The sequence below is a fragment of the Octopus sinensis genome, linkage group LG28, assembly GCF_006345805.1.
Source record: "Octopus sinensis linkage group LG28, ASM634580v1, whole genome shotgun sequence".
Classification (NCBI taxonomy): Eukaryota; Metazoa; Mollusca; class Cephalopoda; order Octopoda; family Octopodidae; genus Octopus; species Octopus sinensis.
Genome location: NC_043024.1, coordinates 14,604,801 through 14,629,945, shown reverse-complemented (window position 1 = coordinate 14,629,945; position 25,145 = coordinate 14,604,801). Strand labels below are relative to the sequence as shown.

The following is a 25,145-nucleotide window of genomic DNA, read 5'->3' as shown; positions in this document are numbered from 1 at the left end:
ATTTTTTTCAAGATTTGCAGACCAAACTAGTAGGACTATGCATTGTAAAGAGGAATGAAACAGAAATTATTGTTTTGTTGTTAAATATCTGAATATATGTACTAGAAATTTATGAATGGGGAAAAAAAGCATTTCTCTTTATTAATCACTTACAAATACTCTTATACTCTTTTACTTGTTTCAGTCAGCTGACTGCGGCCATGCTTGAGCACCACCTTTAATTGAGCAACTCGACACCGGGACTTATCCTCTTGTAAGCCCAGTACTTATTCTATTGGTCTCTTTTGCCGAACCACTAAGTAACGGAGACATAAACACACCAGCATCGGTTGTCAAGCAATGCTAGGGGGACAAACACAGACACACAAACACACACACGCATGTATGTATATATAAACATATATATGACGGGCTTCTTTCAGTTTCCGTCTACCAAATCCACTCACAAGGCTTTGGTCGGCCTGGGGCTATAGTAGAAGACACTTGCCCAAGGTGCCACGCAGTGGGACTGAACCCGGGACCATCTGGCTGGTAAACAAGCTACTTACCACACAGCCACTCCTGCGCCTATATGTATATGATTTTTGTATTCATAAAAAAATTTTAAATGTTTTCTATTATAACTTTAAAAATTGAATACTTGGGTGAATATCAGAATATTTCCACAAGTATTGAAAGAGAGAGAGAGAAAGAGAGAGAGAGAGAGAGAGAGAGAGAGAGAGAGAGAAGAGAGAGAGAGAGAGAACTTTAGCATTTCCTCATTAGACAATGGAAGCATTGTACAATGAAAGAACACATCTTTCCAATGAGAGTTTTTCAAAAATAATTTTTCAGGATTCTCTATCAACATGTTACATTTTAGGCCATTAGATATAAAGTCACTTCAGAGTCTTGGCTTTAGAAAATTTTCTAAAGCAAAACCCTGAAGTTACTTTATATATAATGGAACTGTGATTATGTATATCAGAAAAAATATGAATAAGTCGAAACAATTTGTTGGCCTTTAATGGTTTTTATAATTATTTATGTTACATAATATTATGTTATATATTATATTCATAGCATTTAATGTAATATTGTAATGTAAATAAATTATTGGACTGTCAGTTGAATATCCCTATATTTAATTTATCTGTATATATATATATATATGTATATATATATATAAAATTATTATTTTATTTATTTTTTAAATAAATATTGTTTAACTCTATTTGTTTATTTATTTAACTATTATTGTTAACCTGAAGATTGACTATAATTTTAAATCAAATTCATTTCAATTGAATTTAAACTTAATTCTAATTCTAATTTAATTGTAACCATGAAACGTACGTAGTTTTTTTACCCATTATATATTGATCATTCATTTTCATACTTTTTGAGATCTAGTTATATGTTTTATAAAAATATTATTTGTTATTTATGTTTTGGTTTATGTTTGAGTTGCCTAATTGTGGTTTTATCTCTAATTTATATTTTATATATTTATACTGTGAAATTTGATTTAATACTAAATTAAACTTTTCCCTGTAGGTTTGGAGTTATACTCCCTAAAATTATATATATATATATATGCATAGGATTGAAATGTAAAAGACTTTCTTACTTCCTGAGCATTAAATTAATATATCTGTTTGTTGTTTACACACCCGTCTTCATCTTTTGTTTTTTCGTAAATTCTCACTATATGTATAAATATGTATATATACATACATATATATACAAATATATGCATACATATATATATATATGCATATAAATAAATACTTACATATACATAAATATACATACATACATATACATAAATATACATACATACATATATATATATATACACACATATATATACATAGACACACACATAGTGAAAGTAATAGAAATGAAACTAATATATATATATATATATATATACAAAGTGAAAGTATTAATAGTGAAGCTGATTAAAATTGAATGTATTATCTCACATTACAATAGAGATGTTATTGTTTCACTTTTGACACATAATACTGAAATAAGAGATAAGAGATTGCTCTGCGCTCGCATTAGGCAAGAAGTTGAAAATTGTTTTGGCTCATGACACTGCATGGACTCTAAGGAAGACATGTGTAAAACTTGAATGAATTTGGTTGGGTAATTCTCAAGTTTTAGTGATGCAAACATACAGACACACACACATATTCTCAGTTTTATATATATATATATAAGATTTCATTAAATAAAATGTAAATGATAAACTTGGATATAAGTTCACACATTACAATCTACATATACGAGTTCTGATCAATAAGTATCTGGACTGGTGCTATAAAAACAAAACTACAATGCATACCAATTTGGCATTTAAACTCCTTCAAAGTAGTCACCCTCAGAAGTCCCACACTTAATCTAGCACTATTTCCATTGATAGAAGCATTCCTGGGACTCATTTTCTGGGATAATCAGCAGCTGCCTCTTCACATTCACTTTGATTTCAAGGATGTTCTGAAATCTTCTTCCTTTCAAGTGGGATTTGATTTTTGGAAAGAGGAAAAAGTCACACGGGGTGAATTTTGGGGAATGCAGTGGCTGTTGGACCAGGGCACTGCTGTGTCTAGGCAAAAACTGCTGCACAAGCAGTTTGCTGAATGGGAAACTGTGTTTTATGGTGCAATTGTCACTCACTGGATGCAGGCAATTGTGGCCTTTTCCGATGAATAGCTTCCTGCAAACACTGCAAAATGTAACAGTAATACTCCTTGTTCACAGTCCAACCAGGTGGAGCATACTCATGATGAACAATCCCCTTGTAGTCGAAGAAAACGGTCAACAGTGTCCTCATGTTGCTTTGATTCATTTGTGCTTTCTTCAGTCTTTGAGAGGTTGGCGCCTTCCACTGCGAAGACTAAGCCATTGTTTCGGGGTCATAATCATACACCCATGATTCATCACCTGTTATGACAATTTTCAAAAGCTTTTCATCATTCTTGACACAATCAAGGAGATTTTGTGCAACTGAAACCCGAGTGTCTTTTTGGTCAGCTGAAAGCATTTTTGACACAAACTTGGAAGATACTCGTCTCATACCCAAATCTTCAGTGATGATGGACTGAACTGAACCGTAACTAATCCGCACACCCTCTGATAACTCATGGATGATGATTCGATGATTTCCCCTCAAAGCTGCATGTACATCTGTGATGTTTTTCTCAGTTCTGCTGGTTGCAGTTCTCCCAGAACCTTCATCACTAATGACATTTTTTTTAGCCATCTTGGAAACGTCCGAAACATTTGTATTCTTGTGTGCGGCTCATACACTCCTCTCCATATACTTTCTGCAACTTTGTGTAGGCCTCTGAGCAGGTACCACCAAGCTTTTAGCAAAATTTGATGCAGATTCTCTGCTCAACTTTCTCTGTCATGGTCAATGCAACAATCACACGCTACACACCTTCCTACCAAGCACTGCTGTAAACAGCAGAAGTGAGCTAGAACATTAAAACAGTGTGCATGCACAACGGAGTTCAAGGTGAATTTGTGCCAAGGTGTTTCACTCTGCATGCTTCAGCTTCGTTATTATGGCAACAGTCCGGATACTTATTGATCAGATTATGTATTTCATATTGTTTCATTATATATCTGACTCTCTAACACATATACAACAATAGATCAATGTGTATCTTTGATTAAAACTCTCACAATCACAATGTCCTCTGCATTGTAAGTGTAAGAATTCTTGTATAATTGAAATAATTTTATTGAAGATTTGCAGACCAAACCATTAAGACTGTGTGTTGTAAAGATGAATAAAACAGAAATTGTTTTGTTGTTAAATATCTGAATATATGTGTACTAGAAATCTATGAATGGGAAAAAATCATTTCTTTTTATTAATCACTTACAAATGTATATGATTTTGTATTCATAAAAAATTTTTAATGTTTTCAATAAAAAAAATATACCATATTTATTTAGAAATTTTTTAAAGATTTGCAGACCAAACCATTAGGACTGTGCATCATAAAGATGAACGAAACAAAAATTATTGTTTTCTCTCATGGTCGTGCTGTCCTTTGTACTGTAATCATAACAATTCCTGCTCAATTGAAATAACAATGCATGTAGCATGTCTTCAAAGATACTACTTTTGTCCACCACACATTCATTCAGTATTTTAAGAATCTATTACTCAACATATTTCATACAAGTGTTGTGTTTCTTCCATTTTGATCTTTAATTTTTGTTAAATCATCCAAGATACATACATTAGAACTTTGCTTACCTGATGGAGTGAGAGATATTCCAGATATTGTTGATCCTGCAAGAAAATGGCAATTTATTTGCATCATATGTTGTTTTTGAAGAGTGTTAATAACAAGTACTATTCTTCAATATGTCATATGTATGACTTAATTAAATAAATAACAGTGATTTAGAAAAGAATATATCATATTTATTTAGAGATTTTTCTGAAGATTTGTCAATCAAACCATCAGAGCTGTGCATCATAAAGATGAACGAAACAAAAATTATTGTTTTCTCTCATGGTCGTGCTGTCCTTTGTACTGTAATCATAAGAACTCCTGCTCAATTGAAATAACAATGCATGTAGCATGTCTTTAAAGATGCTACTTTTGTCCACCACACATTCATTCAGTATTTTAGGAATCTATTACTCAACATATTTCATACTCAACATATTCCATTTTAAACTTCAATTTTTGTTAAATCATGTCAGCTATATAGTTTCATACAAAAACTGATCCAAAAACGAAGACTTAAATTATATTGGGTTGTCCAGAAAGTTCGTGCCAATTTATAGTAGATTACATTTTGACTTATTTTAGAACATGGCTCAGTTCATAAAATAGGATTTGACTACACCTCCATTTAGAGCACAGTTTAAGCTATCTTTTCGAGGAAGAAGGTTTATATTCCTATAAGCTGTGTTAATTCTGTAACCCTTTAAAATGGAAGACAAGAAAGTTCATTTTCGGCACTTGATGCTTTGGGAACCAGACAAAAATTGCTGCAGCTCGGCTGGGATGTGTTACCCCACCCTCCATATTCACTAGATATTGCTCCTTCGGATTTCCACTTATTCAGGTCTCTGCAGAATAGTCTTAATGGTAAAAATTTCAATTCCTTGGATTATGTAAAAAGACACCTTGATGAATTCTTTGCCATGAAAGCACCTCAATTCTGGGAAGAGGGTATTTTCAAGTTAAAGGAAAGATGGAGACGCATTGTGCAACAAAATGGTTCATATTTGGTTGATTAAAAATGTAATGGCAAGTATTTATTGACCGTTTTCTTTCCTTTAAAAATCAGCACAAACTTTCCAGACAACTCAATAGTTATAACAATTACATATAGACAGAATATAAAAACATCTTATTTGTTGATATTAAAATTTCCATACCAGTTTGAAAACCTTTTGAAGCAGTGAAACCTGTAATCAAAGAATAAATGTCCATTTACTTCCTGGTATACAACATTTAAGCTGATAAATGTCTCAAAAATAATTCTAAGATTAATGCAAAATTCCATGCAGTTTTGCACCAAATCATATTTATAGATTGAGGTGCATGGAAAATACAGAAGACTGCAGAGGGGTTAGGGGATTGATTCATAGAGGGTTTTCCTGGCCAGTTAGCAGTTATGCTTCTGTAACCTCATGTAAAAAGATCTCTCACTAAGATGAAGACATAACATTGTCCACTTGTCAAGCTCAAACACATTTTCTCCTCTCACCAGAGATTCCTTCTCCTATACTAGCGACTGGTATTCAGCATAAACACCTCTGTGTTAAGTAACAATTGCAACATCAATGTTTACATTATTTACATTCAATGGATATTTGTCTTCATCTTGTTTGTTGTTGACACATTTCAGCTGATATACCCTCCAGCCTTCTTCAGGTGTCTTGGGGAAATTTCAAACCTGGGTATTCCTCAGGTATTTTTCAATGTTTGTTATTATTATTATTGTTCAGGAATCAAACTCGGAATCTAGGGGTTAGTAGCTCACACTCTTAACCACTACGCCATATGCCCATGAGCGTAGTGGTTAAGAGCATGGGCTACTAACCCCAAGATTCTGAGTTCAATTCCTGAACAACAACAACAACAATAATGATAATAATAATAATAATAACATCGAAAAATACCTTAGGAATGAGAACCCAGGTTCGAAATTTCTCCAGGACACCTGAAGAAGGCTGGAGGGTATATTAGCCGAAACGTTGTGTTAACAACAAACAAGGTGAGGACAAATATCCCTCGAATGTAAATAATGTACATAATTCCTCATCTCTTAAATGTAGAACTGAATTGCAACATCAATCTGTAAATAAACATGTTAGTAAAATCTAAATATCGTAGTTAGGATCTACCAACTCGACAGTGTAAGTATTTCATTAATTGTAGAAAATCAAGTTAAGAAAATCTCTATTTATATGTAACAGTAAATGGACATGGAAGCACTCCGTCGGTTACGACGACGAGGGTTCCAGTTGATCCGAATCAACGGAACAGCCTGCTCGTGAAATTAACGTGTAAGTGGCTGAGCACTCCACAGACACGTGTATCCTTAACGTAGTTCTCGGGGATATTCAGCGTGACACAGAGAGTGACAAGGCCGGCCCTTTGAAATACAGGTACAACAGAAACAGGAAGTAAGAGTGAGAGAAAGTTGTGGTGAAAGAGTACAGCAGGGATCACCACCATCCCCTGCCGGAGCCTCGTGGAGCTTTAGGTGTTTTCGCTCAATAGACACTCACAACGCCCGGTCTGGGAATCGAAACCGCGAGTCCACTGCCCTAACCACTGGGCAGTAAATATATTAAATATATTATGTAAATATATTATGAATGAATGAATTAACTGCTGACTTATTCAATGTTTAAATGATATTAGTCATTACAGGTAACATGTTGAGTGAGAGAAGACAAACTGTCCAACTGGCAGCTTCAAAGCAATGTCTATATTTCTTGCTGGTATACATGTTATCTATTACATTACTGAAGAACTTTCGTTTCCTCTCTCTCTCTCAAATTGATTATTTATACAATAGTTCATATAGGACTAATAGTATAGTTTCACCTCTATATGTAATCCTTTTACTACAAGTGAACCCAGCTAGGCTCTCTTTACTCTCTTTTACTTGTTTCAGTCATTTGACTGCAGCCATGCTGGAGCACCACCTTTAGTCGAGCAAACTGACCCCAGGACTTATTCTTTGTAAGCCTAGTACTTATTCTATCGGTCTCTTTTGCTGAACTGCTAAGTTACAGGGATGCAAACACACCGGCATCAGTTGTCAAGTGATGTTGGGGGGAATAACACAGACACACAAACACACACACAAATATATATATATATATAAATATATATATATATATATATATACGACGGGCTTCTTTCAGTTTCCATCTACCAAATCCACTCACAAGGTTTTGATCAGCCCGAGGCTATAGCAGAAGACACTTGCCCAAGGTGCCATGTAGTGGGACTGAACCCGGAACCATGTGGTTGGTAAGCAAGCTACTTACCACACAGCCACTCCTGCTGAATGTTTTTGATGAGAAATAGCTTCATATGTTATTCATAATTGTTTCAAATCCCTTGATGAATATCTAAATATTCTGTCAAACAGCAATGAATTACATTCAGTAATACGTTCCTAATAATCACTAAACAAACAGTAGAATTGTACTTACTTGATGGAGCAAGAGATATGCCAGATGTTGTTGGTCCTGCAAGAAAATGGCATTATATGTTATTTTTGGATTGTTAATAATACAATTATTCTATATGAAGAGATACTCAAAAGTAACCAGAAACATACTCTGTGTGACAAGCCTGTTGTAGTTCAGGCTTCTGTCATTGGAAGTCACTTGATGCGACCCCTAGGTATCTACCTGCTGACTGGTAGCATCCACTGAGGTCATACCGGTACGTGGTGCATCTTTGTTTTGCAGTGTTTCTCTCCTGTTTGTCAATTTTTGCAATGACTGAAACGAAGAAACAGCATGCTTGTGGGAAATTCTATTTTCCCCTGGGGAAAATGGTGGCTGAAACAGTTGCTATGCTATAAAGGTGGCAAGCTGGCAGAAACGTTAGCACACTGGGCAAACTGCTTAGCGGTATTTCGTCTTCCCTTACTTTCTGAGTTCAAATTCCGTTGAGGTTGACTTTGCCTTTCATCCTTTCAGGGTTGATAAATTAAGTACCAGTTACGCAATGAGGTCGATGTAATCGACTTAATCTCTTTGTCTGTCCTTGCTTGTCCCCTTTATGTTTAACCCCCAGTGGGCAGTAAAGAAATATGAAACAGTTGCTATGCTTCAAACTGCTTACAAGGATGCTACCATGAGCAAAACACAAGTTTACTATTGATTTTCATGCTTTAGGAATGGTTACTTGTCGCTTGAAGATCAATCTCATTCAGGGTAATCAACAACCTCCTGAACGAATGAAAATTCATGAGCCAATCTTAGAGGACCGCTGCCAAAAAATTGACAAACTTGTTGATATGACTGGTATGTCCTGGAGCTCCTGCCAAAAAATTTTGAGCGAGGAATTGCGAAAGAAGGGAGCTGCAACAAAATTTATGCCTCACTTGCTCACAAAAGTGTGAGACAGTTTCTGACGAAAAATGGCATGACCCTACTTACCCACCCTTTTTATTTACTTGATTTTGCTCCCTGTGACTTCTTTTTGTTCCCCTGAATAAAAAGAGTCTTTAACCCTTTAGCATTCAAACCGGCCATATCCGGCCAAAAGTATTCTGCCTGTTTTATGTTCAAACTGGCCAGATCTGGTCTCTCTCACCAGCCCTACAATATCATCTTAAAAATTAACAGCTACCTCATCAAAATCTCATAACTACAAGATAATGCATGGTTAGTTCAAAACAATGTGGATAAAAAAGCACTTGTTTTGGCAGAATAATGCGAACACTAAAGGGTTAAGGGAAAACGTTTTGCAGATGTGGAAAACATGAAGAACAAAAACGATGGACACGTTAAAAGACAATCATTTCATAAGTGTTCCAGGACTGCTTCATCATCATCATCATCATCATCATCATCATCGTTTAATGTCCGCTTTCCATGCTAGCATGGGTTGGACGGTTCGACCGGGGATCTGGGAAGCCAGAAGGCTGCACCAGGCTCCTTCTGATCTGGCAGTGTTTCTACAGCTGGATGCCCTTCCTAACGCCAACCACTCTGAGAGAGTAGTGGGTGCTTTTTACATGCCAGGTGAGGCTGGCAACGGCCACGATCGGATTGGTGCATTTTACATGCCATCGGCATGGAAGCCAGGCGAGGCGGCGCTGGCATCGGCCACGTTCGGATGGTTTCTTTTTACGTGCCACTGGCACAGGGATCACAACTGCAGTTTCCATTGATTTTGATGTTGGTGTACTTGACTCAATGGATCTCCTCAAGCACAGGGTTGAAATGGTGTTTCTTCACTTGCCACCTGCACAGGAGTCAGTCCATCATTTAATGTCCGCTTTCCATGCTAGCATAGGTTGGACGGTTCGACCGGGGATCTGGGAAGTCAGAAGGCTGCACCAGGCTCCAGTCTGATTTGGCAGTGTTTCTACAGCTGGATGCCCTTCCTAACGCCAACCACTCAGTGGAAAATGTGTTTGGACCGATGCTTTGCATTAAATGGAGAATACTTTGAAGGTGAAAATAGTGTAAACATGTAAAACTAAGTAAATAAAATAATATTGCAAAATTCCGGTTTCTTTTGGGTACCCCCTCATATGTCACATGTATACTCTCTCTCTCTTTTACTCTTTTACTTGTTTCTGTCATTTGACTGCGGCCATGCTGGAGCACCGCCTTTAGTCGAGCAAATCGACCCCGGGACTTATTCTTTGTAAGCCCAGTACTTATTCTATCGGTCTCTTTTGCCGAACCGCTAAGTAACAGGGACATAAACACACCACCATCGGTTGTCAAGCAATGCTAGGGGGACAAACACAGACACACAAACACACACACATACATATATATATATATATATATATAAGGGCGTGTGGCTTAGTGGTTAGGGCATTCGGCTCATGATCGTAAGGTTGTGAGTTCGATTCCCGGCGACGCTTGTGTCCTTGAGCAAGACACTTTATTTCACGTTGCTCCAGTCCACTCAGCTGGCAAAAATGAGTTGTACTTGTATTTCAAAGGGTCAGCCTTGTCACTCTCTGTGTCACGCTGATTATCCCTGAGAACTACGTTAAGGGTACACGTGTCTGTGGAATGCTCAGCCATTTGCACGTTAATTTCACGAGCAAGCTGTTCCGTTGATCGTATCAGCTGGGACCCTCGTCATCGTAACCGGCGGAGTCTATTTTTTTTTTTTATATATATATATGCATATATACGACAGGCTTCTTTCAGTTTCCATCTACCAAATCCACTCACAAGGCATTGGTCGGCCCGGGGCTATAGCAGAAGACACTTGCCCAAGATGCCACGCAGTGGGACTGAACTTGGAACCATGTGGTTGGTTAGCAAGCTACTTACCACATAGCCACTCCAGCACCTAACAAATAAATGATAGTGATTAAAAAAAAGAATACACCATATATATTTAGAGATTTCTTTCAAAATTTGCAGACCAAACCATAAAGACGAACGAATCAAAAATTATTATTTTCTCTCACTGTTATGCTGTACTTTGTACTCTCATTATAACAATTCCTACTAAATTAAAGTAACAATGCATGTCCAGAAAGTTCATGCCGCTTTTTTTAAAGGGAAATTAAAAGACAAAACAAAATTGTCATTAAATATTTAATCAACTAATTATGAACCATTTTGCTGCACAACTTTTCTCCATCTTTCCTTCAACTTAAATATTCTGTCTTCCCAGAATCTCAGTGGTTTCTTGGCAAAAAAACTCATTAAGGTGGTTTTTTTATGTCCTCCAAAGAATTAAAGTTTTTACCAGTGAGATTATTTTGCAAAGACCTAAATAAGTGAAAATCCAAAGGAGCAATGTCTCTGGTGAATATAGCAGGTGGGGTAACACATCCCAGCCAAGCTGCAACAATTTTTGACAGGTCACCAAAGAAATGTGAGGTTTGGCATTACCCTGATGGAAAACAACGCCTTTCCTGTTTGCCAATTCTGGGTGTTTTTCTTGAATTGCTGCCTTTAAATTGTCCAGTTGCGAGTGGTACTTCTCAGAATTAATTGACTGGTTACTTGGCAGAAGCACATAGTACAAGATTCCTTTCCAATCCCACATGGCTTTCTTAGGATGAAGATCTACTTTTGGGGTGGTTAAAGGTGACTCACTGAACATTGTTGCAAATGATTCATTTCTCATCACCCATCACAGTTTGCTTCAAAAAGGGTGCATTTTCATTGCATTTATACAGTAAATCACAGTTAGAAATGCAATCCAAAAGATTCTTTTCTCTCAGATCATGTGGTACCCAAACATCGTAGGGATTTGAGTACCCAAGCTTCACTAAGTGCTCATGAATGGTGGGGTTTGATAAATTTACTGTTTCTGCCAATTCCTGCATTGTGTAAAGCAGGATATTCTCAATCAATGTCTTGATTTGGTCATCATTTGAAGTAGTGGGGGGGGGGGGTCTTCCTGAGCGTTCTTCATCAATAACTCTAAACGTAGTAAACCACATCAGTGCAGTTCTGTTAACTAAAGCACTTTCACTGTTCGCAGCACATATCTCTTTTGTTGCTTGTGGGCATTTTTGCCTTTACGGTAATAAAAAAGCATCAAGTGCCTTAAAATGCCCCTTATAATCTCCCATTATCATAGGGGTGCTAAATTGACACAAATTAAGTAATTTTAAACTTTCTTTCTCAAGAGATAGCTTGAAGTGTATGCTAACCAGGAATGTCAGCATACTATATCATCATCATCATCGTTTAACGTCTGTTTTCCATGCTAGCATGGGTTGGACGTTCCGACCAGAGTCTGGAAGCCATGGAGGCTGCACCAGGCTCCAGTCTGATCTGGCAGTGTTTCTACAGCTGGATGCCCTTCCTAACACCAACCACTCTGTGAAAGTAATGGGTGCTTTTTATGTGCCACTGGCACAGGTGCCAGGGGAGGTTGGCAGCGACCATGATTGGTTGGTGCTTTTTACGGTGTCAATAAATTTGACATGTTCTAACCTGGAACATGAACAACTAAAAGTCAGCATGAAGTTTCCAAACGACCCAATACTTTTGTCCACCACCCATTCATTTACTATTTTAAGAATGTATTACTCTACAAATTTCATACATATTTTGTGATTCTTCTATTTGATTCTTCAATTTTTGTTAAATCATCTAAGCTACATCGTTTCATACAAAACCGATCTAAAAAGGAGGACTTAAATTATAGTTATAATAATTATATATAGATAGAATATAAGAACAACTTATTTGTTGATATTAAAATTTCCATACCAGTTTGAAGACCTTTTGAACCAAGCTGATTTATTTAAATGTTAGAAGGGATTTCTTCAAGAAAAACAAATACATACACACAGCACAGGTTAAACTCCCAATATATATCATGTACACTAATGTTCAACATGACTTAACCTGGCTACACTGATTGAATCTGATGAGAAATAGCTTCATATGTTATTCATAATTAAAATAAAACCCTTGATGCTAGGCTGAAATCCTATCACTGAATAACTCATTGTATCCAGTAATACTTTCACCGTGATGACTAATCATAGTGGAGGCGCAATGACCCAGTGGTTAGAGCAGTGGGCTCGTGGTTGGAGGATCGCGGTTTCGATTCCCGGACCAGGTGTTGTGTGTATTTATTGAGCAAAAACACCTAAAAGCTCCACGAGGCTCCTGCAGGGGATGGTAGTGACCCCTCTTGTACTCTTTCGCCACAACTTTCTCTTACTCTCTCTCTGTTTCTCGAGTAACACTGCAATGGACTGGCATCCTGTTCAGCTGGAGGGAACACATACACCACAAAAACCGGGAAACTGGGCCCATGAGCCTGGTTAGGCTTGAAAGGGGCAACGTTTATCTTTTTTATGACTAATCATACAATAAAACTGTACTTACCTGTTGGAGTAACAGATGGTCCAGCTATTCTGGGGGCTGCAATAAAGTATTAACGATTTTGTATTAGAATCCCTTTTAATCTTAATAACATATAATAATCTCTAATATGTTATAGATATACTTTTAAATCATTTAGTATTTATGTTTAAATATCTTAAATAACACGTGCTTGAAAATTGATATTTGTGTATAAAATATGAATGACAGACAATGTAAGCTAACAAGAGAAATAAGGACATCTTTATATACAACAATGTAAAGAGAAATGGATTGCTGAATCAGTAGAGCAAGAAGAAGAGCATCAACATGTAGAACAGAAAATATGAATCGAAGAGTATATATAGAGAGAGTATTGATAAGAGATAAGGGAATGGGTTCAAGATAGAATATAAAATGAAAATGAGATTGTCAAATACACGAAACATGTAGTTGAAAGTTACAATACTGGGGACATAAATATTCTCTATAATCATTGTGAAGCTCTTACATTTATAAATGAACCCCTGAACTGCTGAGAGAATAGGGAAATCGTGTTCCGTTAATTACAGTCTTATCCAGAAGAACTGAAAGGTGTTTGTTTTTAAATGGAATTATAGAAGAATATGAAATTTATAAAGGAACACTAATATTTATGGCCCTATATGAATTTACAAGTATTTAAAAATTTCATATTTAATGTGGAATTTCCATGGGTAACACTTGTGTACATAAATAAATCGAAATCGATCAACATCAATGGAAATTGCAGCTGTGATACCAGTGCCGGTGGTATGTAAGAGAACCATCTGAACGTGGCCATTGCCAGCGCCGCCCCGACTGGCCTCATGCCAGTGGCACATAAAAACCACCATCTGATCGTGGCCGTTTGCCAGCCTCGTCTGGCACCTATGCCGGTGGCACGTAAAAAGCACTCACTACACTCACGGAGTGGTTGGCGTTAGGAAGGGCATCCAGCCGTAGAAACATTGCCAGATCAGACTGGGCCTGGTGCAGCCTTCTGGCTTCCAAGACCCCAGTTGAACTGTCCAACCCATGCTAGCATAGAAAGCGGACACTAAACGAAGATGATGATGATGATGATGTGTCCTGTACAACTAATATTTGATGAAAATAGTTGTTCTTACATCTTAAGTACATAGGCTTGCCATTCTCTAATTATGAAATGCTGAAATTCCTGTAAACTGAGACAGTTTTAGGCATTGAATCCAGTTATGATATGAAAGTTCATGTCTCTTGATAAAGCAATGAATCTACCCAAAACTGGTTTTGAAATTGTGGGTCTTCATATGCATCCTCCATGCTTTGTAAGTCAGTTGTACAGACACCAATGCGGGCAATTCTGTGTTCCTTAACCCTTTTGTTACCAACCCGCCTGAAACCGCCTCTGGCTCTGTAGTACAAAAATCTTGTTTTTGAAAGTTTTGAATTAAAATCTTCCACCGAACCTTAGTCACAATTTATGTTCCTAACATTAGCTTAATGATAACTAAGTTATTTTACTAAATTCTTTGTTATATTTAAGATTAATTGGAAGAAACACAGAGCATCTCAAAAGAAATACGGTAACAAAAGGGTTAATTCTCTTACCCAGCCTAACTTCCAACTTCAGAAATATTGTTCATTTCTCCCTGGTCTGACACCTCTCAGTCTGGCATAAATTAAAATTTCAATATTTGATTTTTCACCTGTATATGTCTTGCACACAACTTGCACATGCAAGTGCTACCAGTCAAAAGCTCCGTATGCCGGAAGCCAGCAAGTGTATGGGGTCATCAGGAGAGAATGCGCGCCGTTTCGGGGTCTACCTCTCGACAGCATCAATGCGCATGGGCTCCCCTCACTGATATGAGGCTCTGCTTGCTTGATCAACTGGTTATGAGGTTAAACTCAATATCCTTCAAGCCATCGTTCATCGTCTCTTTTTAACCAAATCCAGTGGCTAGCCTTCTCCACTGTAGATTGGATATCGGTCATGGTGGTATTGACTTTACGATGAGTTAGGCCTAGCGATAACAACAGTCGTTTCACACTGTGTCCAACGAACCCTCTACATCCGACTTCGATTGGAAAATGCTCCGCTTTCCAGCCTGCGTCTTCACATTCCTTGAGGAATTTAGATTATTCAAGATGATAATCTGCTGCTTGGTTCTAAGTTGACTCTACACATTATATAATTAATGTGGTGGTCTTTTATTCAGTAAGTGATGTTTAAGTGTTTCACCATGTGTCACATGTTCTATTAGAACCAACAAGACTAAAGTAGTGTCAGTTATTTATTGGAATTGGTTTTTGGAGAATATAGTTTTCAGTCTATCAGTAACATTGACTCTAAAATTTCCCCAGTCTTGGTTTTACAAGAGGTGAACATTTACAGCCAACACCAACAAGTAAAGTTCAAATGCTATTGGGTTGTCCGGAAAGTTTGTGCTGATTTATAGTAGCTTACATTTTGACTTATTTTAGAACATGGTTGAGTCCATAAAATAGGATTTGACTACACCTCCATTTAGAGCACAGTTTAAGCTATCTTTTCGTGGAAGAAGGTTTATGTTCCTGTAACCTGTGTTAATTCTGTAACCCTTTAAAATGGAAGATAAGAAAGTTCATTTTTGGCACTTGCTGCAGCTTGGCTGGGATGTGTTACCCCACCCTCCATATTCACCAGATATTGCTCCTTCGGATTTCTACTGATTCAGGTTTCTGCAGAATAGTCTTGATGGTAAAAATTTCAATTCCTTGGATGACGTAAAAAGATACCTTGAGGAAGTCTTTGCCATGAAACTACCTCAATTCTGGGAAGAGGGTATTTTCAAGTTAAAGGAAAGATGGAGACGCATTGTGCAACAAAATGGTTCATATTTGGTTCATATAAATAGTTCATATTTGGTTGATTATAAATGTATTTATTGACCTTTGTCTTTCCTTTAAAAATTGGTACGAACTTTCCGGACAACCCAATATAATAGGATTTTTTGGGGGGTTTCTTTTAGATTTCATGAAGCTAACTCAAAACTAATCCAAAACAGATAAGTTATATTCTGTGACAGACAAGGTAAACTTAGACACCTAGTAAGTACTTTCATTATATTGACTAAACATATAGTGGACTTGTTTAGTATTAAATATACAAACCTGCTGAAGAAACTGTTGGAGCACCTGTGCTTGCAGCTGCAAAAGAGAAATAATTTATTTGTATTATACAATTTTACACAGTTAATAAATAACATAAGTTTTTACTAACTAATTGTTTACAGATGCATTTTTAGAAAAGGTTTGTTTAAAACAATGTGATATACATACAGGATTATATATATATATATATATATATATATATATATATAAAATGATAATAATGATAATAATAATCATAATAATAATAATAATAATAATAATATTAGGGAATGTTATTCCAAACTTACAGGGAAAAATTCAATTTAGAAATACTAAATCAAATTTCACAAAATATAATATTTATATATATATATATATATATATATAAATTAGGAAAAACCACCTTTTATCAATTCAACAATTGTCTCTTCTCTCAGGGTGCTTACACTCTGTTGTGTATGCACACTGACTTTACACATCCAGCAGAGCATACCAGCTTCATTTCTTTCAAGCTTATGCAAGTCCTCAGCAGTCACAGCCCATGTTTCACTGCCGTGTAACATGACTGTTCACATGCATGCATCATACAGTCTACCTTTTACTCTGAGTGATAGGCCCTTTGTTACCAGCAGAGGTAGGAACTCTCTGAACTTTGCCGAGGCTATTCTTATTCAAGCAGCTACACTCTCAGAGCATCCACCCCTGCTGCTGACTTGATCGCCTATGTAATGAAAGCTATCAACTACTTCTAGTTTTTCCCCCTGGCATGTGATGGAATCTGTTTTCTATACATCTTTGGTGTTTATTGTCCCTGTGCATCTACCACACACAAAGGCTATCTTCCCAGTTAACCTTCCTTTGATATTGCTGCACCTCTTATGTGTCCATAGCTTTCACCAAGCACATCTTATGGAGTCTCTATCTATGGCTTTTCTACAAATCAAGTAGGGCCATCTACCTGAAGGGGTTTATGATTTGTCTGCCATCCTACTTACTAAGACTGTGGTTTTTGATAGATTGATATAAGCTTCACAGTAAGTATGTGTTACTGAAGGATACCCAAACTTCTTAAGCTTCACAGTAAATATGAATACAAACTACCAGCAATAAAACTAGAAAGATCTCACTGCTTCCATGTTTTAGAACATAATAAATTGTAGTTATAGTTATATATATATATATGTGTGTGTATGTGTATAAAACTCCGAGTTTCAGATGCCGAGGTAGAAATCCATGCCGCCATGTCTTCAGTTATCCGGCCATTGGAAAAATACTGAGTTTTATCATGGCTACCGAATAATTGTCACAATTACAGATAAATTCCTCTATTTACATAATATCGAGGTCTCTTTCATTCTTTTGTTGTCTTACCATTATATATATATATATATACATACATTCATAAATGAGGGTGAAAAATTTGATATTAATTTAATAATACCATCAATTTAACACCAAGTGGCTCAGCACATAAAAACCAGGGATACCATACAAATTTATACATAAATATGAGAGAGCGACCACTATGTGGTCTACTCTAGTGCTAAAAATAGATCCACTATGGTATAGCCACTAAAAATTTGTTTCCAATGAGAAATATCACAAGATTTAACGTGGGGCAAGTGAAAACTAACGAAAAAATAGATTAACCCTGAACAATTGTTTCATTATTAATGTAAATGCAATTTTACTTACACGACATCTATAAATCATCAGCAGGAGTTTGTCGAAATACAATGCATTTACATTAATAATGAAACAATTGTTCAGGGTTAATCTATTTTTTCGTTATTTTTCCCTTGCCCCACGTTAAATGTGATATTTCTCCTTGGAAACAATTTTTTAGTGGCTATACCATAGTGGATCTATTTTTAGCACTAGAGTAGACCACATAATGGTCACTCTTTCATATTTATGTATATATACATACATATATATATATACACACACACACATATATATATATATATTATATATAGTTAGAATATAAAGGCATTTCATATATTGATATTAAAATTTCTAAACCAGTTTTAGGGTCTTTAGAACCAGTTATCTCTTCAATCAAAGAATAAATATCCGGTTAATTCCTCTCACACAACATTTTGACTGATAAGTATTGCAAAAATATAATTTCCTCTCAAATCACCCATCACATTCCAGCAGGTATCATGGAGGTTAAACGATGATGATAATGAAGACTTACTCTTAAATATATATACATTGGGAAGAAACAGATGGACCAATTACTACTGTAAAACTTCAACAATGTATATGTGACATAAATACAGATTTTCATGGTGAATAATTATACAAAATTTTGATGTTTCAAATGTACATTTATATACTACTGTGAAGGTACATGGTGGAGGTGCAATGGCCCAGTGGTTAGGGCAGCGGACTCGCGGTCGTAGGATCGCGGTTTCGATTCCCAGACCGGCCGTTGTGAGTGTTTATTAAGCGAAAACACCTAAAGCTCCACGAGGCTCCAGCAGGGATGGTGGTGATCCCTGCTGTACTCTTTCGCCACAACTTTCTCTCACTCTTACTTCCTGTTTCTGTTGTACCTGTATTTCAAAGGGCCGGCCTTGTCACTCTCTGTGTCACACTGAATATCCCTGAGAACTATGTTAAGGGTACACGTGTCTGTGGAGTGCTCAGCCACTTACACGTTAATTTCATGAGCAGGCTGTTCCGTTGATTCGGATCAACCGGAACTCTCGTCGTCGTAACCGACGGAGTGCTTCCATGAAGGTACATGGCTTAGTGGTTAGGACATTTGACTCATGATTGTAAGGTTGTGAGTTCAATTCCCAGTGATGCATTGTGTCCTTGAGCAAGACACTTTATTTCACATTGCTCCAGTTCAATCAACTGGCAAAAATGAGTAGTACCTGTATTTCAAAGGGCCAGCCTTGTCTCACTCTGTGCTACGCTGAATCTCCCTGAGAGCTACGTTAAGGGTACACATGTCTGTGGAGTACTCAGCCACTTGCATGTTAATTTCATGAGCAAGCTGTTCTGTTGATCATATCAGCTGAGACACTCATCCTCATAACTGACAGAATGCTCCTTCGTTCTTCTTCTATATACTACTGAAGAAATTATTTAAAAAAGGAATTCAAATGCAATTATATATATAATTATATCTTTCAATCTATCATTAATTGCAGATTTATTTCATATGTATCAATACAAAATAACTACAAAATAACATCAATAAGTATTTTTCATTAGATCTCTTGAATTAATGAAAATCTCCATTTTAACTATAAGTGTCCCTGCTTAGTTCAATTAGCAATCTATATTTTATCTTTTCCCTATATTTGCCTCCATTTTAATAATGTATAACTCCTTTACTCTTTTGCTTGTTTCAGTCATTTGACTGCGGCCATGCTGGAGCACCACCTTTAGTCGAGCAAATCGACCCCGGGACTTATTCTTTGTAAGCCCAGTACTTATTCTATCGGTCTCTTTGGCCGAACCGCTAAGTGACGGGGACGTAAACACACCAGCATCGGTTGTCAAGCAATGCTAGGGGGACAAACACAGACACACAAACACACACACACACACATATATATATATACATATATACGACAGGCTTCTTTCAGTTTCCGTCTACCAAATCCACTCACATGGATTTGGTCGGCCCGGGGCTATAGCAGAAGACACTTGCCTATGATGCCACGCAGTAGGACTGAACCCGGAACCATGTGGTTGGTAAGCAAGCTACTTACCACACAGCCACTCCTGTGCCACTCCAGTGAATCTCTTCATATTTCATATATAGAATATGCTGTAATTTTTACATCTTACAACTAACAGTTTGGTTAAACCAAAAAATCCTTTAAGAGAATTGAAAGGATTCTCAGGATGAACTCATCGTCTTCCAGTAAATAGTAACTTAAGCAACTTAACAATTATAAGCCAAACTTTTCTCACTGCTTCCATGTTGCAGAATATGGTAAACTGTAAAGTTATAGTCATTGCATAACTTTGATAGGTTTCGGCCAGTATAGGCCTAGGCTATGTTTAACTCAGTAGCACCAGGTGGTACTATTGAGTTAGAATATATAGTTAGAATATAAAGAAATTTCATATGTTGATATTAAAATTTTCATACCAGTTTGAAAACCTTGTGAACCAGTGAAACCTGTAATCAAAGAATAAATGTCCATTTACTTCCTGTTGTACAACATTTAAGCTGGTAATGTTACAAAAATTTGTCCACATTCATTCAGTATTCAACATATTTCATACTCAACATATTCCATTTTAAACTTCAATTTTTGTTAAATCAGGTAAGCTATATAGTTTCATACAAAAACTGATCCAAAAAGGAGAACTCAAATTATAGTTATAATAATCATATATAGAGAGAATATAAAGAAATTTCTTATGTTGATATTAAAATTTCCATACCAGTTTGAAAACCTTTTGAAGCAGTGAAACCTGTAATCAAAGAATAAATGTCCATTTACTTCCTGGTATACAACATTTAAGCTGATAAATGTTTCAAAAATAATTCTAAGATTAAGGCAAAATTCCATGCAGTTTTGCACTAAATTATATTTATAGATTGAGGTGCATGGAAAATACAGAAGACTGCAGAGGGGTTAGGGGATTGATTCATAGAGGGTTTTCCTGGCCAGTTAGCAGTTATGCTTCTGTAACCTCATGTAAAAAGATCTCTCACTAAGATGAAGACATAACATTGTCCACTTGTCAAGCTCAAACACAACATTTTCTCCTCTCACCAGAGATTCCTTCTCCTATACTAGCGACTGGTATTCAGCATAAACACCTCTGTGTTAAGTAACAATTACACCATCAATTTGTAGATAAGCATATTAGTAAAATTTAAATATCTTTTATGGATTTTGTGATAATTGCATAGAGTTGCTGATTTTGGCATCCTGATATATATATATATAGAACTCTCAAAGGAACTCTCGTGCAACCATGTGGAAATCATGAGATGCGAAATGATCAAGCTGGCAGCCATAGAAGGTGCAATACCGATATGCACAGAGATGGCTAGGAATTGTACAGTGTGACCCTCAGAAGGGAACTGCATAACTTGCAGTTACTAACATTCAATATATTTTCTTAAGAGTGAGACCAAACATATGGCGACAAGGATGAGATATGAACTCAAATGAGACAGATCTCCTGTAGTAATTTGTCAGACCCAATATTTTGTCAATATCTTCCTTCGATTTTGGTACTTGTATATTCTTTAGCTTTGCTACCAATTCCTGAGATGGAGAAATACCCTCTTCAGATATTTTAATTCCCAGGAAAGTCAAATTTCTTCTTCTGGAGAATGACTTTTCTTTGTTCATCGAGTACTGCGCCTTGGTTAGCCTTGCAACTAACCCATTTTCCCTGCTTATCAATTTTGCTTCACTACTGGCAGAGATGAGGATATCATCTTGGTATACCGGAAATCTTTGAGTATAATACACATTTTTTCCCAAAATTTTAAAGTCAAAATCCCTATTGCGTACTATATACGAGGTTAAAAATGAAAATTATTTTCTAAGCAATGTCTGAGTCTCTCTGGCAATGTTTATTCAGACGCATTTTGTGATGTCGGGCGCGAAAATACCTTAAGCTAAGCCTGAAAGCAATGAAGTCATAACAGAATCATCCATAACTTGCAATAAGCAACATTTATTAAACGTTATTACTGTTATTTCTTTATTTTCTGCAAACAAAATGCACAAAAAAGCTACACGTTTGCATTATGTTATATATACAATAATAATAAAGGATGTTACCGTATACATTTTTACAAACCAAGGACGTTATATAGACCTCCTTGACTCAAGTTAGAGAAAGGGTGCGTATTATACACAAGGTTTAGGTTTTTCAGAGGTACAGCCCCCTAAAAATCCCCTGCGTATTATACTCAAGGGCAGACTATACTCGAGGACTTATGGTATCCTAACTCCTTGAATTCCTTTTAGTAGAGTTTCCATGCAGTTCTGAAATATGCCACTCGAATTCTTAAAGCCCATTTAAAGTCTGTTAACCAGGTTGAGACCAGTGGTTGCGTTAAATAGCACAAATCCACCTTGCCTCCTCTGCTAAAGGTATTTGTCAATATGCATGCTTTAAATCAAGAGTGGAGAAAAATTTTGCACCTGACATACCAGAGAAGATAGTGTCAATTGATGGTATGGAAAAAGAATAGGTGTCAATATGTGCATTTAAATGAGCCTTGTAATTGAGATACATGCAAAGGGATCGATCTTTTTTCCTCAGCCATACCACAGATGAGGTACATCTGACTCCAGAGTAATGATGATACCATTCATTTTCAACCTCTTTAACTCATCATTCACTTCTTTTTCCAAATGTACTGGAATGCGTTTTGCTGAACTCTATATCTCACAGTGTGTGGCAGGACATCAATCCCGTAATGATGGAAGGCCTCTGAAAACAACTTAGAGGCAAACACTTTATATAACAAAATAAAGGAAAGAATTTTACAACAAAATTGGAGATTGGTCTCAAATTTGGAATGTGCATTTGTTAAAGAGGAGGATTTTCTAACATGTGAAAATGGCTTGATATATCTTGTCCATTTATTCCAGCACCTTATAGAACCGCAATATAAGCTAAAATATATAACGCACACATGAGTATTCAACAAACGATTAAGAAGGCACACAACTCTATGTTTGGTGGCCTGGGTTGACTTAGTCAGTGGAGAAGTTTGTCAAATCTTGTGATAGTTGCCAGGTAGTTAGGCCAAATTTAGTAAAGGCAAATGATTCATGGCCTATTTCTGGGCCCTAAGAACATGTGCATATGGATGGTGCATATGTTCCAAACATCAGTAACATACTTGTAATAGTAGAAGCCTATTCAACAAGGATTGAGACATTCTTGTGTCCTAATCACTAGACTGAAGCAGTTAAAAGCAAGCTGTTGGAGGTCTTTGCTCGTTTTGGAGTGCCTACAGCTTTAGTATCGGACAATGGGCCTGAATTTGTTGCGTTAAAGAATATGTTGTCATCAACGGGTTCCAGAAAAATTGAGACACCTGCTTACAGTCCAGCATCTAATGGCACCACCGAAAGAGCCATACAAACTGTGAGAACTGCATTGGAGCATTTTGATCTGAAGACAGGAGATTTTGGCAATTACTTGAACAAAATTCTGTTCAGCCATTGGAGTGCCTTGAGTGACTGTAATTTATCCCCAGCCGAAAAGTTAATGTAAAGACCATTGAGGGTTGCTGTAAACCCATACTTTGGAATAAGTGAGGATGTAATACACAAAACCATGTTTGACAAGGTTGCATCCAAGGCAAAATATGGGACACATGCCAGAAAGAATACTGCATGGATTAAGAAGAAGGGTCACTCACTGCAGTTAGGGGCAGTTGAGCAACAGGCCCCACTAAACACACAGGAACCAGAACCAGAATTGAGTACAACACCTGGACAATGGTTCATGCTGAGTCTGTAAGGATGCCTAACAGTGATGTTGTGACCATATCAAGTCCTCAGGCTAGGCATGACAGCAACACCAGAGTAATAAAAGAAGTGGGGCAGCCAATTATTGACAACACTAGCTGTTGAAGATCAAACACGAAAATCTCTCAAGTCTTCAACTGAGGTAAAGTGCAAGAATTGCTGCAGGATGTAAAAAGCCAAAATGTTTCGAGAAAGAATACTGTGATAGTTGCGTTGAGTTTCTGATTTTGGTATCCTGATATATATATGTAGAACTCTCAAAGGAAGTCTTGTTGAAATCATGAGATGAGAGATGAATGAGATGGCATCCATAAAAGGGACGATACAGATATGGGCGAGAGAGGCTAGGAAGTGTACAACATGTACAGTTACTATACAAAATAGAAGGCGGCAAGCTGGCAGAAATGTTTGCATGCTGGGCGAAATGCTTAGTGCCGTTACGTTCTGAGTTCAAATTCCACCGAGGTCGATTTTGCCTTTCATCCTTTCGGGGTCGATAAATTAAGTACCAGTTACGCACTGGGGTCAATGGAATCGATTTATTCGTTTGTTTGTCCTTCTTTGTCCTCACTGTGTTTAGCTCCTTGCAGGTAGTAAAGAAATAGGTATTTCATCTGCCGTTATGTTCTGAGTTCAACTTCTGCCAGGGTCAACTTTGCCTGTCATCCTTTTGGGTTTGTTTAAATAAGTACCAGTTATGCACTGGGGTCGATATAATCGACTTAATCCATTTGTCTGTCCTTGTTTGTCTCCTCCATGTTTAGCTCCTTGTGGGCAATAAAGAAATAAGGTATTGTACAACATGACCCTCAGAAGTGAGCTGTGTAATTTGCAGTTATGAACATTCTAACAGCCTGGCCAGTTACATGATCCTGTGATTCTTCAATCTTTCATATATATGATTTGATTAAATAAATAATAGTGACCCAAAAAAGAAAATGCCATATTTATTCTTAAGAGTGAAACTCAACAGATTTATTCGGTAGTAGTACAGCAAGATTGAATAATTCCGCTCCCGGGTGATTAACTCTACAGTGTAAGCATTTCATTAATAATAAAAAATTACACTGAATGTTTAAAACAATAGACATCTCTATTTAAATGTAACAGTACATATATCATGAATGAATTAACTGCTGACATATTCAATGTTTAAATGATATTAGTCATTACAGGTAACATGTTGAATAAGAAAAGACAAACTGTCCAACTTGCAGCTTCAAAGCAATGCCTGTATTTCATGCTGGTATACATGTTATCTATTACATTCCTGAAGAACTTTCATTTCCTCTCTCTCTCTCTTGTATAATTATTTATACAATAGTTCATATAGGAATAATAGTATAGTTTCACCTCTATATGTAATCCTTTTACTACAAGTGAACCCAGCTAGGCTCTCTTTACTCTATTTTACTTGTTTCAGTTATTTGACTGCAGCCATGCTGGAGCACCACCTTTAGTCGAGCAAATTGACCCCAGGACTTATTCTT

The 25,145-nt window shown here is 36.7% G+C and overlaps 1 protein-coding gene and 1 long non-coding RNA gene across 2 annotated transcripts in view; one reads left to right on the top strand and one right to left on the bottom strand.

The window, feature by feature from the left end:
• LOC118768320 (SCO-spondin-like) overlaps positions 1-25,145 on the bottom strand; it is a 447,598-nt gene that overhangs the window by 206,510 nt on the left and 215,943 nt on the right. The gene's annotated exons all lie outside the window — the stretch shown is intronic.
• On the top strand, positions 415-22,451 carry LOC118768323. The gene is made up of 3 exons (XR_005004135.1): positions 415-427; positions 6,657-6,661; positions 22,184-22,451. It is a non-coding gene; the product is annotated as an uncharacterized LOC118768323 (long non-coding RNA).